At 45.4% G+C, this 15,650-nt stretch overlaps 1 long non-coding RNA gene and 1 pseudogene across 1 annotated transcript; one reads left to right on the top strand and one right to left on the bottom strand.

Annotated features, from left to right (window-relative positions):
* The window catches only part of LOC130122830 (sprouty-related, EVH1 domain-containing protein 2-like), a 32,961-nt pseudogene extending 26,886 nt beyond the window's left edge, over window positions 1-6,075 (bottom strand).
* Window positions 5,568-8,877, top strand: LOC130122832 (uncharacterized). Its single transcript, XR_008811268.1, has 4 exons — window positions 5,568-5,622; window positions 7,069-7,170; window positions 7,877-7,984; window positions 8,316-8,877. It is a non-coding gene; the product is annotated as an uncharacterized LOC130122832 (long non-coding RNA).
* The last annotated feature ends 6,773 nt before the right edge of the window (window positions 8,878-15,650 follow it).

Raw genomic sequence — 15,650 nt, 5'->3', positions numbered from 1 at the left:
TATTCTGTAGTTGAACTGGCGAGTGCGAATCTTTGAAGCGCGACAAGCAGCGAGAGAGAGTAGGGACACAGAGAAAGGCAGAGAGAAAAACAGTGAAAGAGCGAAAGAGAGAGAGAGCAAGCTAGGTCACGGCCTGGAAGGGGCGGTGAAGTGAGTTCATTCAGGACTATTGACTCTAGCAGCTCCTAAGGGGAAAAGTTTGATTGGCTCTCTGTCAGTCAGCTGTTATTGGCAACACTCACATGTTCAGGCAGCCCCATATACAGGGTGTGTGTGTGTGTGTGTGTGTGTGTGTGTGTGTGTGTGTGTGTGTGTGTGTGTGTGTGTGTGTGTGTGTGTGTGTGTGTGTGTGAGCAAGTGTGTTAGTCAACATCACACAGAGAGGTCATCGATATGCAGCAGTGGCGACCAACTTCCTGTCGCTAACTGACCAACCATGTTGCAATTTAAAACCACCCAACTGGCAAACCTTGTTGACGCCCAACACAATAGTAAAGTGCTAAAATCTATATTACTTCCTGAATGTATTACTTTATGTATAAGAATAAGAGTATCTCATCTTGCTGCCCCCCGTACTACAATGCAGCAATACTCCACCTGGGCTCTGGGAATGCCCAATGGTCCTTCAAAGAGACTCCTGAAGGCACCTTAGTTTCATGCTGTTGAAATTAACTAGACATCATTGCAATGCAAGAAAGGTATGAGAATTATTTTTGAAATCTTACTGTAGGTTTCGCTGTCATCAGAACTAGACAGTCATACAAAAATGTTTAATTACTGACAGTAGGAATCTGTCCATATGGAGATAGCTGGGACAAATCAGCACACCAAGTATCACAATGCTAATTAGAAAGATAATACATTGATCAGTATTATCAATATACCATGGTTGTACCAGACCTAGGTACAGAATAAGGCTAAAAAAAAAAAACTCGCAATTTACCTGTCTCTCGACTAGTTTTTTTCTAGTTATAGTCATTTTAAAGATTTGTAGTTTATCATTTTTCATGTAATGATGTCATCAACACAATCCAATCTCTTACATAACAGTACTATTATCATTGTTTATAGTAAAAATACCTGGTAAAATGTAGGGTCACAGGTATTTAAAGGGTTAAGTATGACAGCATTTCTGCAACACTGAAGCATTAGTACGGTGACCGACAAATGCTCATGTCAGCACCACCAACACTATACTTCTACATGATTCAAACTCCCGATCCGGGTGAAGTAAGTGTATTTAAGGCCACAATTTGACTTGTAGGGCCTCTCCATCTGTATCGGGGCAGAAACACCAACCACACTGAAAATAAGCTGATTGGTTCTAAACCTCTTATAGGTGACTGAAAAGCCGTCCAAGATCCCCTATAATGGCACATATCCTCTTATTATTGTATTAATCTTGATGTATTAGCTCAAACTAAGCAACGACTGTAGGCTTTCTGGCGCTCCTTACATTCATGATAGGCATTTGCGACTATTAAAACTCATTTTTTTGCGAGACAATTCATCAAGTACACTCAGTTTATGTATGGGATGCCACCAATGATTTATCTCAGATAAATGGCTGGTCTGTGGTCTCGCTTCGAGGCAGTAAGCTAACTGGACGTGATTTGCATAACTGACAAATGAAGGTATTCGTTCAGGGGCATCCCTGATATATATACATACACACACACACACATACACACACACACACACACACACACACACACACACAATCTGAAACAACTATCCTTGTTACTCTCAGGGGGTCACTATGCACAAACACATCCTCAGTGCATTTACATTCATTTTGTTTTTCAAGTTTTAGAAAACATTTTGCCCACTCTGAAATATATTACCTAAAAAAAAAAAACAGAATTGACATCGCTAGTGGTTTGAGACAACCCTTTATACATATGGTCTGAATCTCTACCAGTAGATAGAATAATAATCGATAGAATAATAGCTTGGAAATACAGTTGTTTTTCCACCAGTAAAAAGGTGGGAAAATTGAAATAATGAGGGTTTGCGGTAGACTAAACAACATGAATACTAGATAGGTCAGGGTTACCATACAAGGACAATAATGACAGTGTGTGGTTTTTAGCCAGGGAAAAGACTAATAAACCTGTAAATGTTTCCCTGCAACCATCTGCACTCTGGTTTCCACAGTACACATTCGGTATCGCCAGCAACCGCCCATGTTGCACAAAAGTATATATATTAAAAAAAAGCATTTTTCACGATGGCATTTTTTACCTATGTCTGTCTGACACATGATGGGGGGGGAGAGAGAGAGAGAGAGAGAGAGAGAGAGAGAGAGAGAGAGAGAGAGAGAGAGAGAGAGAGAGAGAGAGAGAGAGAGAGAGAGAGAGAGAGAGAGAGAGAGATGCATGCATTACCAAAGTGAATGAAACCCCAAGCCGTTATAATTCATCCAGTCAGCTGATGAGCAGAAATTCATAGAAAACAATCTGGGCTCATTGTCTGCTTCCGATCTATATTCAGCCCAGACCATTACATGAAGGCTTCGGCTGGCAACCATCGATGAGATGCTTTCTTTCAACAGAGGGAAAACTGTGACCAAGGATCTGTTCCACATGATGGTGCGGAGACGGGGGATGGGCAGAGAGCACGCAAAGCTAGATTTATGCTTGGATCTTGACACATTTGCAGGCGTTGACACCGATTTGTGCATCGGCCTTAGCCTACATACTTGTACGTAGAGCTAGCGTGTGGCCTAGAGGGCAGTGTTGGCTTACAAATCCAATATTACACAGGAATGGCCGATGAAATCGAGTAACCGGCACAAGGAAACTCAACAAAACAACAAAACAGAATGTGAAAACTCTGTACATCGTTTTTCCAGTATCGTCTTGAGTGTCTTGTGTCAGGTCCCTCATGCACAATATTGTCGCAAGTTTTGTGTTTTTGTCACATTACCAGATACCCTTTCCTGCTCGACCAATACGCTATATGTTGCGTAGCCCTGTAGACACGGCGCAAGTGCTGTTGAGATTTTGGAGGTGTGCACCGTTGCATCACGGTGAGGAACAGTGGCCCACACAATGCTTTACAGAGACGTTTACATCTACCTACAGCCAGACATGCACTGACCTATAAACGGCACTGGGAATGGACTATGAAGTGTACCATATGTGGACATAAGCTCACACACAGCTTTGGAAGTAGTTTAGGACAAAGCACGTTGGCCATAGTTCCAACACTACACAAGTAAATGAGAAGATATTTTCAAAAAACATGATGTCAATACATGTGTATCAATTTAAATTGAATGTACTGTTGTACATAAAACACAACAGCGCAATGTCCAAAGGTAATAGACAAAACGATGCGTGGGATAATTTGGTAATTATGTTTGTGTGTGTTTGGCGTGGGCCATCTTATCTATGTTTTGCAATCACCGGATTGTGAAAGAAAACCCCAAAACAAAACAAAACATTTTATCATTCAACCATGGTCATTTCAGGGTACATACTACCACAGTCACTGATGTGTTGTCTGTGAAGTACTTTGTAATAGCTTTCCAATAAGCGCCACAGGACTACAGCTATAGCCTAAAACACATCCTCGTAGGCTCCACGAAATGCTGCTGACAGAGACATGAGGAGCACGCACAGGTCCTGCTAATGAAAAGAGCAGGTCTCGCCTATGAACTCCCCGTGGCTGTATTTGCTGGCTAATGAATGATCAATGCTTATTGTTGAGGGTGGGATTGTGTTTCGTTGCTGCGGTGACCTTAGCTGAATGTCAGCGGGCATCTCCTCTCCATACTGACTGCACTTGCTGACCCTGCAGCACCGCACACGAGATCGATACAACCTCTGCCCTGTGTGTGTGTGTGTGTGTGTGTGTGTGTGTGTGTGTGTGTGTGTGTGTGTGTGTCCCATTTAGTTTATTATAACCCCCACGCTGATGGCAGGCTGCCATCACGTCCCCTTGCTACCAGTGAGCGACCCGCAGCCCCTCTGACCAAGGGAGTCATTCATGTGACTCAACCCCGCTCATACGCGACGCGTTGAGACGACCATTTTTCTTTTATTCCAGCGACAAACGTTTTGGGAAGGCTCGCGCAGCCTTCGACGAGGTGGCTGATGCGCGCACATTGACAGTTTCCTTCCGGTTTTGAGCCGATGTGCGCCCCAGGTGTCAAGGTTGGGCGAGTCCGGCAGGAATGAATGGGACGCGCTGAAGGTTAACTGCTTTTATGAATGGGCCCCGCCGCGTCACACGACCGCAGCACAAACATCCCCTATCGTGCCCTTCGCCCTTCCGCTCTGCTGACGCTAATGTGCAAGGCATGCATTCCCACTGTGCAGACTGACTGGGGATGACTGGGAAAGTCGATATAATGGCGCAGTGGAGGCTCACTAAAACCAGTTATTGTTATTATTATAATTATTATTAGGTCGTGGCGTGCTCGTCGTAGCCCTATTTAGACGTTTTTTATTTTTTAGTTAAAGACTTAAAAAGGTACAGATTTAGGCTAAAAAAGAGACACGAATATGCCAATAGAAGGCCTCGGGGGCAACGCATAACGTATTGAGATGCAAGGTTTCAGCGATCACGTTAAGGTTTCGAGCACGTCCGTGTCAATGCCATGCGAAAAAATATACAAAAATAAAAGAAAACCCAACATGCTGGTGCCTTGCGAAACTGAAGCGTTATTATATTTCTCCAAAACACAAGTGAAGGACTCGGGCCTTAGCGGCAGAAACGCACACGTTTAGATGTATGCATGCAAATAATGGACGCTGTCGAACCACGAAGAGTCGTCGTTTACATTGGTATTTTTTTTATGAATGAAAAGCGAGGTAGGCTATGCAAATGAGGGCGATTGAGAAAGAGATGGCGAATGGGGCATATCGGATATCTCATATCCTGTGAGACTCCCCCCCCCACCCCCCACCTTCGGTTGGAAGCAAACATACAGACGGTGGCCCAGTAATGAGGCGAAATGCCTCGGAAAACGCTGTCGGGCTTGGAAAGGCTGCACAGCGAGGAGCGTAACCCGCGGTGAACCATCGTGGTTAAGGTGAATTAATACGGCGCAACTTTTCGACGTGAATGAGTCACAAACTTCGCTACACTGCAACAAGGCCTAATCTCTCGCTTCGGATCCTTTTAGAAAATGTTTCCGATCCACCCACGCTTCTGCCCCGTCCCCCCCCTCCTCCTCCTCCACTCCTCCCCTCCCCCTCCTACTCCTCCTCTCCCTTTTCAAGACTCGTCTCGATCTACACCATGGTGGGGGCCGTGCAAACCTTCTCCCACACCACTGTCACGGCATTGCTTCACAGCATCAACCGAAAACCCGAACGAAACCCCCCCTCACCGCCGCCCCCACTACGATACACGCACCACTTAAATAAAGAAATCACACATTTTACAGAGTCGTGCGTTGCTGCACATTCCACGTGATTATTTCCAACTTCTAGCAACATAGGTGCTGGGCGAGAGGAGGAGAAGAAGAAGAAGAAGAAGAAGAAGAAGAAGAAGAAGAAGAAGAAGAAGAAGAAGAAGAAGAAGAAGAAGAAAAAAAGCCCCTCTCTAGAAGTCAGAGCTTACTTACTCGTTTGGGTGTGTTTCTTCTATCATTTTCTCGTTTCACCTCAGGTAATATGCCACGGCGCGTACATACTTTTCGCTCGTCATTCTTTCACCGCTCCACAGTGTCTCTTCAATTCCGCATTTCCCTTGCCTTTGTGCGATTCTCAGGTCTGCCTTGCCTTCGACTGCCTGCCTGCCTCTCTCACTCACTCACTCACTCTCTCACACACACACACACACTCTCTCTCTCTCCCTTTCTTCTTGAGCCAACCAGTTGCTTCAGGATCACAAATAACACACATGAGTTTTAATATTCCGTCGCCTTCGTGCGCGCAGCTCGCTCGATATATTCCCAGTTCAGGTGCCGGAGCTGGTGTGTGTGTGTGTATCTGTGTTTGTGTGTGTGTGTTGGTGTGTGTGTGTTAGTGTGTGTGTGCTCCGTTTTTTTTCAGCAGGTCTAATTCCGTAGTGCTTGATAATGCGCGTTGCTGTTACCGAGGGGTGGCCCCGCTAGAGCCCCATCTCTCGCTACTCCATGTTGGATTGCAGGCAGGCAGGCAAGGCAGGCAGGCAAGCTCCGCCGACGCCGGGGGAGGGGGAGGGCGAGGGGGAGAGCAGGGCGGAAGCGATGACGTAGATCTCGTAACACATTTTGGTTGAGTGGGCCACAATGGCTACGGGCGGCGGAGGAGAAGGGGTGGGGGTTGGGGGGGGTGCGAGTCAAAAGTCCGGACATGTCACCTTTGCTGTCAATTCTCCCAATTGATTACATCCGTTTTCGCTGAATAGCAGGGCCCGGCCCTGTGAATGGCCTGCAATAAGAGGCGTGCCAGAGAGCGAACAAAGTGATCGTCCGCACGATGGGCCACAGGGAGGAGAGGTAATAATAGCCTCGGAGTGAGTAGGAGGAGTACACTTCCACCTGTGGCACTGCACTTTGGTGCGTGGGCTTTAGTGTCTGTAGTCCGATCCAAAACAGGAGGTTACTTTTGATGGACAGTAATTAAGTGACAGTAATTAGATTTAAACCATGATAAACCCATGGGAGACCCTAAGACAAACCTGACTTTGGTAGTTGGCCCTGTTAAACTGAGATATTCACCAACTAAAAAAAAAAAGAAAAGAAAAAAAGAAAAGAAAAGAAAAGCTAAACCTGGATTTAACATGTGCTGCACTAAACAGTCAAAGTTGACAGCGATGGCCGTTTTCGCCTACATATGGTGACGTCAGCCCCTGACATGCTGAGAAGAGCAGCTTATCCTGGCGTTGCTGAGCCAGGCCGAAATCGAAAGTTTACCCTAATCTTAAAGTACTGTGCAGTTAATCTCGTCAATTTTACTCTTGGGTACACATCTCCAGCTCTCAATCAGCAGCACTGATAGTCTCCTTTTGCCTTTTGTGAAATTAGTCTTAAGACTGCGGGTTAAGCTGTCAGGCTTCTGCTGACCTCTCAGAGTGTGAGCAAATTAAATGTTTATGTGATTTTATTCTACATCGGTTGTCTTACCCCAGAACAGTTGCCTGCATTGTTTCAAACCCATGCCTGGACACATCGTGGGAGCGTTTCAGATTGAAAAGTGGCCTTACGGCGCCCCCTGCTGATAGAGGTGTGAGGTAGGTAGTAAGACAGGGAGGTTATCATAGAAGAAGAGATACAATTGTAAAAATAAAGTAACATTCACGATACAAGAAAAAAATTACTAATAATTTCATAATGTTAACTCAAACAATGACCTTTGTATCCACCTCTTAGAGCCAAATCATTTCAATCATCTCATGTTGCACTAGCTTCACCAAACCTGTCTTAAAGGCGATATTCTACATTTCATTTAAGCGTTTCATATTTTATACCACTGAAATATTAAAGATGTGCAAATATTGTGGACCACTCGAGAGCTTCGTTATTTGTTTACTAAGCCCCAGACAGGTGAGATGCACTCGGTGAACAGCTGAAAACTTTGCTTATTTTGTACGTCTGGGGGGTTTGTAGGTCTGAAGGATATTTTTGTATCATCTTATTTGTTTTACCTTCAGTGGCATTTGGCCCTTGGCACTGTATCTGGGGGAACCTGGATTGGATTTCTTTCATGATTCATTATTTGAGCTTCGGTGTTGTTTGAATGTAGAATGAATCTATCGCTGAATGAGATTTTTTTCACAGACTGCATGCTAATCTGCAAAACATGTACAATATGAGTAGTACTATAACAAAGCTATCGTAGTTACTTGTGGTATATGCGTCCACTGTATGGCCCGAGTGTGTTGCTTTACTTTAACCAGCAGCCATACCAACATGTAGCCTGGTTCTGCTGAATGACAGAAGCTAAGCAGGTGTGGGCTTGGATGGATGACCTCCTGGGAAAACTTGAGTTGCTGCTGGGGGGGCGTTGCTGTGCATCTCCCGGGTGGGTACTACACACTGGTTGAGGTGAGTTACCCCCCATCACTGTGAAGCGCTTTGGGTGTCAAGATAAAGCGCTGTATAAATGTAATCCATCATTATAACCAAACACCTTGAAGGTTTTACAGAAAACACAGGCACAATGATACATTCATGTATACATTACCATACGCATATGAATTAAAATTATACAAATTACTGGTTAAAGGGATAAAATTCCCATTTCTTTCTGTGCCCAAAATCTCAGTGCACTCTAGTACAGCCTATTTGCTCAAAAATTAAAGTGGCTTTCTTTCCTATGTCATTGTTCAGGTTACAATGAATGTGTTCTCTGCATTTAACCCATCCTATTGTATAGGAGCAGTGGGCAGCTGCAGCACCCAGGGACCAACTCCAGTTCTTCTTTCCATTGCCTCGCTCAGGGGCACAGACAGGAGTATTAACCCTCACATGCATGTCTTTTTGATGGTGGGAGGAAACCGGAGCACCCGGGGGAAACCCATGCAGACATGGGGAGAACATGTAAACTCCACACAGAAAGGACCTGGGACGGCCTGGGGTCATTGCAGAATATATATAGAGACATGGAGAGTCAGTATAAATCAGATGCATTCTGCATGCAAAAGCACATATTTGTGATATGAGGATTCATGAATTGTGTTCTCTTTTTGCTGTTGTATTTTTTAATTCAGGGCATTTTGGAAAAGATTGGACCAGTCTATATGCTTGCTGATGGCTTGCACTTGTTTTGGAAGTGTCTGCACAATCAATTATAAATACCAAACCCTTAACAGACTTGCATTTTTATCTATGATGTCACCAGTAATATGTGTTGTTGTCGTCATGCCCATATGCGGCTATTTTGTTCTGTATGCTCTTTACACTCATGCAGTACAGTAAATGACAATGGACCACATCCTCTCTCCTTGGGCCCTCGGTTTAAATCAAATAAATAAAAAGCAAATATTGAACTCAGTTCATCATTCTCCTTCCAGGACTGTAAGCAATAATTCACACCGTGCTATACTCTCCCACATGTGCAGACCAGAATGTGTCAGTCCGCAGTTTTCTATTCAATAAGTCACTTTGATTGTCCCAGACCATGCTCCGCCTGCCAAAGCTGAATTCCTCTTTTAAAGGTTCAGTGTGTAATATCTCTCTTTCCCTCAAGTTCAAGTATAATATGACTATAGAGGTTGCTGAATTGATCGTGATTGAAATGAAGGAACTTATCCACAGTTTCCCTATTATCCAGATTAAATCATTAAAAGGCGTGGGTAGCGTAGCGTAGCGGTTTATTCCGTTTCCCACCAACACGGGGACCGCCGATTCGAATCCCCATGTTGCTTATGGCTTGGTCGGGCGTCTCTACAGACACAGTTGGCAGTGTGTCCTGGTTGCTGCACTAGCGCCTCCTCTGGTCGGTCGGAGCGCCTGTGCGGGGCAGGGCAGGGCAGGGCGGGGCGGGGCGGGGCGGGGGGGGATAGCGCGATCCTCTCACGCACTACGCCCCCCCTGGCGAAACTCTTCACTGTCAGGTGAAAAGAAGCAGTTGGCGACTCCATATGGATCGGAGGAGGCATGTGGTAGTCTGCAGCCCTCCCCGGATCGGCAGAGGGGGTGGGGCAGCAGCTAGGACGGCTCGAAAGAGTGGGGTAATTGGCCGGATACCATTGGGGAGAAAAGGGGGGGGGGTTAAAAAAAGAAAGAAAGAAGACGTGGGTGCCGCTGCCCATGATGTCCCACCCCTCAAAGAACAGGCTTGTACTTCCAATGTTAAACGGGCTAGAGGCCATCACAAGCCTCACCATGTCTGTAGTAGGAGACTTTACTGACAGAATTCATTTGGGAATAGATGAAAGATGGAAAGAGATGAGGCTGAAATGCAGTTGCTAAACGGTTTACACATTATTATTATCAATTGCTATGCTTGAAATTAATGCATTTCAAATGTGATTAGATCATTTGAGCCAGGAAAGAAGGTTTTCCTTTTCACATTTTTGTCCCGTTTGGCGTTTATTGTTGCTTTTTTTATCGTTTTCATTAGCGGTTGTATGTAAACGAGGAGGTGTGGCCCCCTGTCAATCAACACTGTGGGGGAAGAACCTAGTGGGACCTGCACAGTGGCACTTTAGACCCTAGAGGGAGGCAAACATCACATGGGTGCAAAGACTGTTTACGCTGTAAACTGTATGAAAGAGCCCACTCTTCCATCACACCGTTCTGCCTAACAATAACACATTTGTTCCTAATGCCTCACAGTTCAAGATTTTTCTTTCTGAACTGAACGTTTATAATCTCATATTATAATGTTATCATGCAACAGAGAGGATTAGTGACAAGGAAAAGAGAGGGGGTGACCAGGGATACGTACAAGGGCATCAGAGTGGATGTAAGCCACAGGGAGAGAGAGATGGCAACAAAAAGAGGACGACCAGGTAAACAATGCCAATGGAGGTGGTCCATGACACACCAATTAAATCAGAGAACTGTAAAAATCTTTATTATGCGAGGCAAGAAACACAGGAGCCCAAGCAGGAAAGGTGTTGCAGCAAGAGCAGTGAAAACATTTGAAAAATGCTTTGATTCATGCAATTTGAAATGGATGAGGAAAGACACAATATCAGGATGTATTTATTTTTTTTACTAAGTATTACTTAATAATACGAGGAAGTAAATACAACTTTATTACAATGACAGCCAAATGCACTATGAAAACCTAGAGACAAAAGTCCTCTCAGAAGAGCGCATTCATTTTCCACTTCTGTGTATAACCCCAAAGCCAGTGTACAATGTCCATGCAAAGAAAAAACAACCTTAAAGGCCCCACAAATACTGGCCAAAAAGGGGGGGAGGGACCCTCAAAATCTAAGCTAAAAAGAGAGAGAGAGTGAAGGATCCCGTTTGTTCATGTACAGTATCTGAGGTACATTGCCATAGACCCAAGACAAAAAAATAAAATATCTAGGACAGTCATTGAAGATCATAAAAATCTTTAAACTGTATGTTGCTCAGTGTGAACAAGATCAAGTGCTTCCTGTCAAAGTCATTTATTCAATACCAAATCCGGCCTTTCCTTCCATATCCCCAAATCACACAGGTGTGAAAAGTGCAAATGTAAGGGACTGAGAAATTGCCTTTATGAAACGTTTATTATAAAACATACCCCCTGTTTTTTTAGAGTATCATAACTGTTCTAATAGTATTGACTTAAATACAATGTCGTTTTTACCGCACCAAGGCAGTAGATGGCGCTACAGCGCTTCTGAGGATAAGTACGAGAGCGCGTAAAGTTTCCTTCAAGCTAGAAGCAGAAGCAAGGCATCTCAGATATGGACTGGCGCGGGCTTGAGTAGAGCTGTGTTTCATCGTGTCTCTCTTGATTCACAGGTACTGTAAGAATACACCATAAACTCTGTAGTTTATACTTGTTCAAATAGAAATGGTCAAGACAGTGTTTGTTAGTGTTTTAGTGCCATTGTGATAAGTATGTTACGTTTTGGTTTATATTTAATGCCTCGACTTGCCGAGGGTAACGGACGCCATTTTAGTAAGCTAGTAGGTTTGGTTCCATGCCAAGACGGTTGTTATGACCGTTTTGGGTTCTCAAAGTTTAATAACTTTGTCAAAAAAAGAGAAGAAAATACAGACCTGCCGCGCCCTGAATTCTCTTAAAATTGCACATATTTCAACATGACCGTCTCGTAATTTGCTCGTGATCGTGCGCGTCATGTCACTATTTATGACGTCGCATCATTTCCTTCGCGAAGTTCATTGCTCTGTCCTAGGGAAAAAAAGAAAAAAAAAACCCAGCAGCGTTCTCCAGTGCAGAGAAATAGTCTAAATTTGATTTTTGATTATTACCAACATGCCTGGTTAGAGACGCACCACGACTGCTATCGGCGCGTTACAGTATTTACAGGCGTTGGACAGCTGCCATTTTAAATTGTTTGAAAAGTAGTATTGTAACGATCACGGATGAATAGGCTCGGTAGCCCTTGGCTAACAGGTCGGACCCTTTAGTCAAGCGGTTAGCGATGTCGCCCGCTGTGCGGGAGATACGTGTTCGTGTTCTGGCTGCGTTGGTTCCTGCGGTTGCCCCCCGAATTCGCTACATTTCTACCTGAACAACAATGTCGGTCATGGTTTCAGTACCAAAGTTACAGAACGATAACTACAATTATACCACATTAAATAGTGATGCAACCACATGAAACACTTGCAAAACATTTAATAACATAGCTAACAATCTGAACGCAGTGCCCGATGGGTAAAACAGGAGGGCACAATTCTAACGGGGTAGCCTCTTCGCTACACTACCCCCTCCAGCGTTTCGCCTGTCCTCAGCCGACAACAAGGCGAAGGGGAAGCCGTCTCCGCCGCCGCGGGGTCACGGGTCCCTGTGTTGTGACTGCTCTTATGTACACTATTGTAGTGTTACTATTCGTGGGTTACTAACTTAATCACTATTATATATAAGTACACGGAGACGAGGATGCGGCACAAGTCTGATCTTTACTGACGGAGACATCACACACTACTAGGCTCGACCAGTGTATTACAGAACTCAGTAGTGGTGACAGTCCAACACAATCGAGCACCGAGTGCTCGATCCAATACACCACATCCCTCTTTTCCAACTGAGATGTGGCCTACTCATCAGTTGCTTCAACAGTAGACCCTTTACCGAACCATTAACACTATGGCATTAACACTGAACAAGTCTTTTCTACTTGCATACTTCAATGATTAATACAGCATTTTTTTTTAAATGAAGGATGACTCTCATTAAACAACATAAACCATTTCCTTTTCACATTCTGGTGGTTAGCATGTAAACATTTTGAACATTCAGCAATCTTGCAACATTTCAGGTTAAACACACCTTGTACTCTTTGTTTCACCTTCTTTTTTTCTTTTTTTTTTCTTAATAAACACTTGAATGATCACACAAAAGAACTCTGAGGTTAGTCATTGTATCTGGCAGGGCGCCTAACTGCTCTGCCGCACTTTGTGTAGCATGTGGGTGTACTGCCTGTAGTCACCGGAGGAGGGTCGTGTGGTGGCAGGTCATGTGGTGGTGAGTCGACTGGCACAGGTGCTTGTGAGGGTGAAGGTTGTACCTCTGGGTCAAAATGTTCCTCACTGTCCGTGTCTCTGAATAGGCTCGGATGTATCTTCCTCAGATGTCGCCTGTTCCTTCTTTGCATCCTCCCAGCCGGTGTCTGCACAGTGTAGGACCGTGGTTCATCTCGCTGTCGGATGACAACGGCAGGCTCCCAGCCGCGCCGCGTTTGCATGTGTACGGTGTCTCCTGGGGTCAACACTGGCAGGGGCTTTGCACACTGGTCGTAACGTTGTTTTTGGCGGAACTGCAGGTTCCGGATCTTGCTGTGAATGTGCTGTGGGACTGATTGTGTCAGCACAGCACTGAAGCACGGAAGTGTGCTTCGTAGAACTCTCCCCATCAACATTTGTGCAGGTGATACGTCCAGTCCTGTCACCGGTGTGTTCCTCAGTGACAGCAGCACCAGATGTGGGTCAGTGCCGGTCTGTATTGCCTTCTTCAGCGCATGTTTCACTATCTTTATGGCTCTCTCAGCCATGCCATTTGAAGAGGGAAAACCTGGGCTGGAGTGTGTGAGCTTGAACTCCCATGAAGCTGCAAATGACTTCATCTCATAGCTGGCAAATGGGACATGGTCACTCACTATCTCCCTAGGAATCCCGTGTCTGGCAAACACAGACTTCATCTTCTGGATTACTGTGTATGCTGTTTTGTCAGATATATAGGGCACTTCAGGATATTTGGTTAGGTAATCAACTAACAACAGGTATGACTGACCGTGTAGCCTGAAGATGTCAGCTCCGACTTTCATCCATGGCAGTTCTGGGACCTGATGCGGCATAAGTGGCTCAGCCTGCTGTTTGGGCTGTAGCTGCTGGCATTGCACGCACTTTTCCACCATTGCCTCTATATCTCATGCCATGCCAGGCCAGTAGAGAGACTTTCTTGCTCTGGCTTTTGTGCGCTGCACTCCTTGGTGTGCAAGATGCAGCTTCTCCAAAATCGTGCTCCTGAAGCTCTGGGGTATGATGATTTTGTCTCCGACCAAGACAATGTCATCTTCCATGCTTATAATGTCCTTTACTGCCCAGTAGGCGTGTAGTTTTCTGTCCAAACTTTTCTTTTTCATGGGCCAGCCTTTCTTGTGTTTCTCACACACAGCTTGCAGCACGCTATCTGCTGCCGTTGCTTTCTTTAATTGGCTGAGTGTTTCCTCGCTCAAGGCATCTGTGGCATCCAAGGCATACACAACTCTCTCATCACAAGGGTTTTCATCAATATGGTCACCTTCTCTGCTAGCTGTAGCGCGTGAGAGTGTGTCGGCAATGTACATGTGCTTGCCTGGTGTGTATGTTACACTCAGATCATACCTCTGCAGTTGTAAAAGCATACCTTGCAGCCGCGCAGGTGCTTTGCTCAGCGGCTTGCGCATGATGACCTCCAGAGGCTTATGATCGGACTGGACAGTTACTGGTCTGCCGTAGACATACTGGTGGAATCTCTTAGCAGCAAACACTATAGCGAGCAACGCTTTCTCTATCTGTGCGTACCTCTTTTCTGTGTCGGTGAGCGCTCGTGAGGCATAGCACACTGGGCGGTCGTCCTGCATTAGACAGGCTCCCAGTCCATCCTTTGAGGAGTCTGCTTGTAGAGTGAGAGGCTGCTTGTGATCGTAGTATCTCAGCACAGGGGCTTGTGTGAGGGTGGTCTTTAGTGCCTTTAGCGCTGAGCTGTGGTGCGGGCACCATTGCCACGCTACATCCTTCTTGAGCAGCTGTCTGAGGGGTGCCGTGAGTGAGGCTTCGTTTGGTATGTATTGCGCTAGGAATTTTGTCATTCCCAGCAGACGTTGGAGACTTTGTTTGTCTTCCGGGGTTGGCATGTCGACAATCGCTTTGATCTTTGTGTCGTCAGCTCTCTGTCCTGCTGCCGTGATGACGTGTCCCATGTACTTTACAGTATCAACTTTAAACTGGATCTTGTCCCTGTTAAATTTCACATGTGCGGTCTTGGCTCTCTCCATTACTTTCTGCAGGATTTCATCGTGTTCCCGCTCTGATGACGCTGCGATGATCATGTCGTCTGCTATAATGTACACACCTGGGATATCGCCGAAGGTCTCACAGTTCTTTTGTTGAAACACTTCGCTGGCCGATTTGATCCCGAATGGGAGTCTGAGGAAACGGAACCGGCCCCACGGTGTGTTGAAGGTGCATAGCTTAGACGACGGCTCATCTAGCTGGATCTGCCAGTATCCATCCTTTTCATCTAGGATGGAGAAGATGGATTTTCCTGTTAGCCTGCTGCGCACGTCTTCCGGTGTAGGAATGGAGTAGTGTTGACGCTTGACTGCCTCATTCAGGTTGCAAGGATCCAAACATACCCTTAGCGCACCATTTTTTTTCTTTGTGGCAACAAGACTGTTCACCCATTCTGTAGGTTCATTGACAGGAGTTATGACTTTCCTGTTCTGCAAGTCTGTGAGTGTCTCTCTTAGTGAGTCCATGATGGAGAGTGGTACATTCCTGCACGCGTGATTCACAGGCGTGACGCTGGGGTCAATGTGTATGTGATGAACTCCAGGAAATTCGCCTAATCCTGTGAAGACCTCCGCATACCTCTGCA

The sequence above is a fragment of the Lampris incognitus genome, chromosome 13 (assembly GCF_029633865.1).
Source record: "Lampris incognitus isolate fLamInc1 chromosome 13, fLamInc1.hap2, whole genome shotgun sequence".
In the NCBI taxonomy this organism is placed as follows: domain Eukaryota; kingdom Metazoa; phylum Chordata; class Actinopteri; order Lampriformes; family Lampridae; genus Lampris; species Lampris incognitus.
This window is presented reverse-complemented; position numbering and strand designations above follow the sequence as displayed.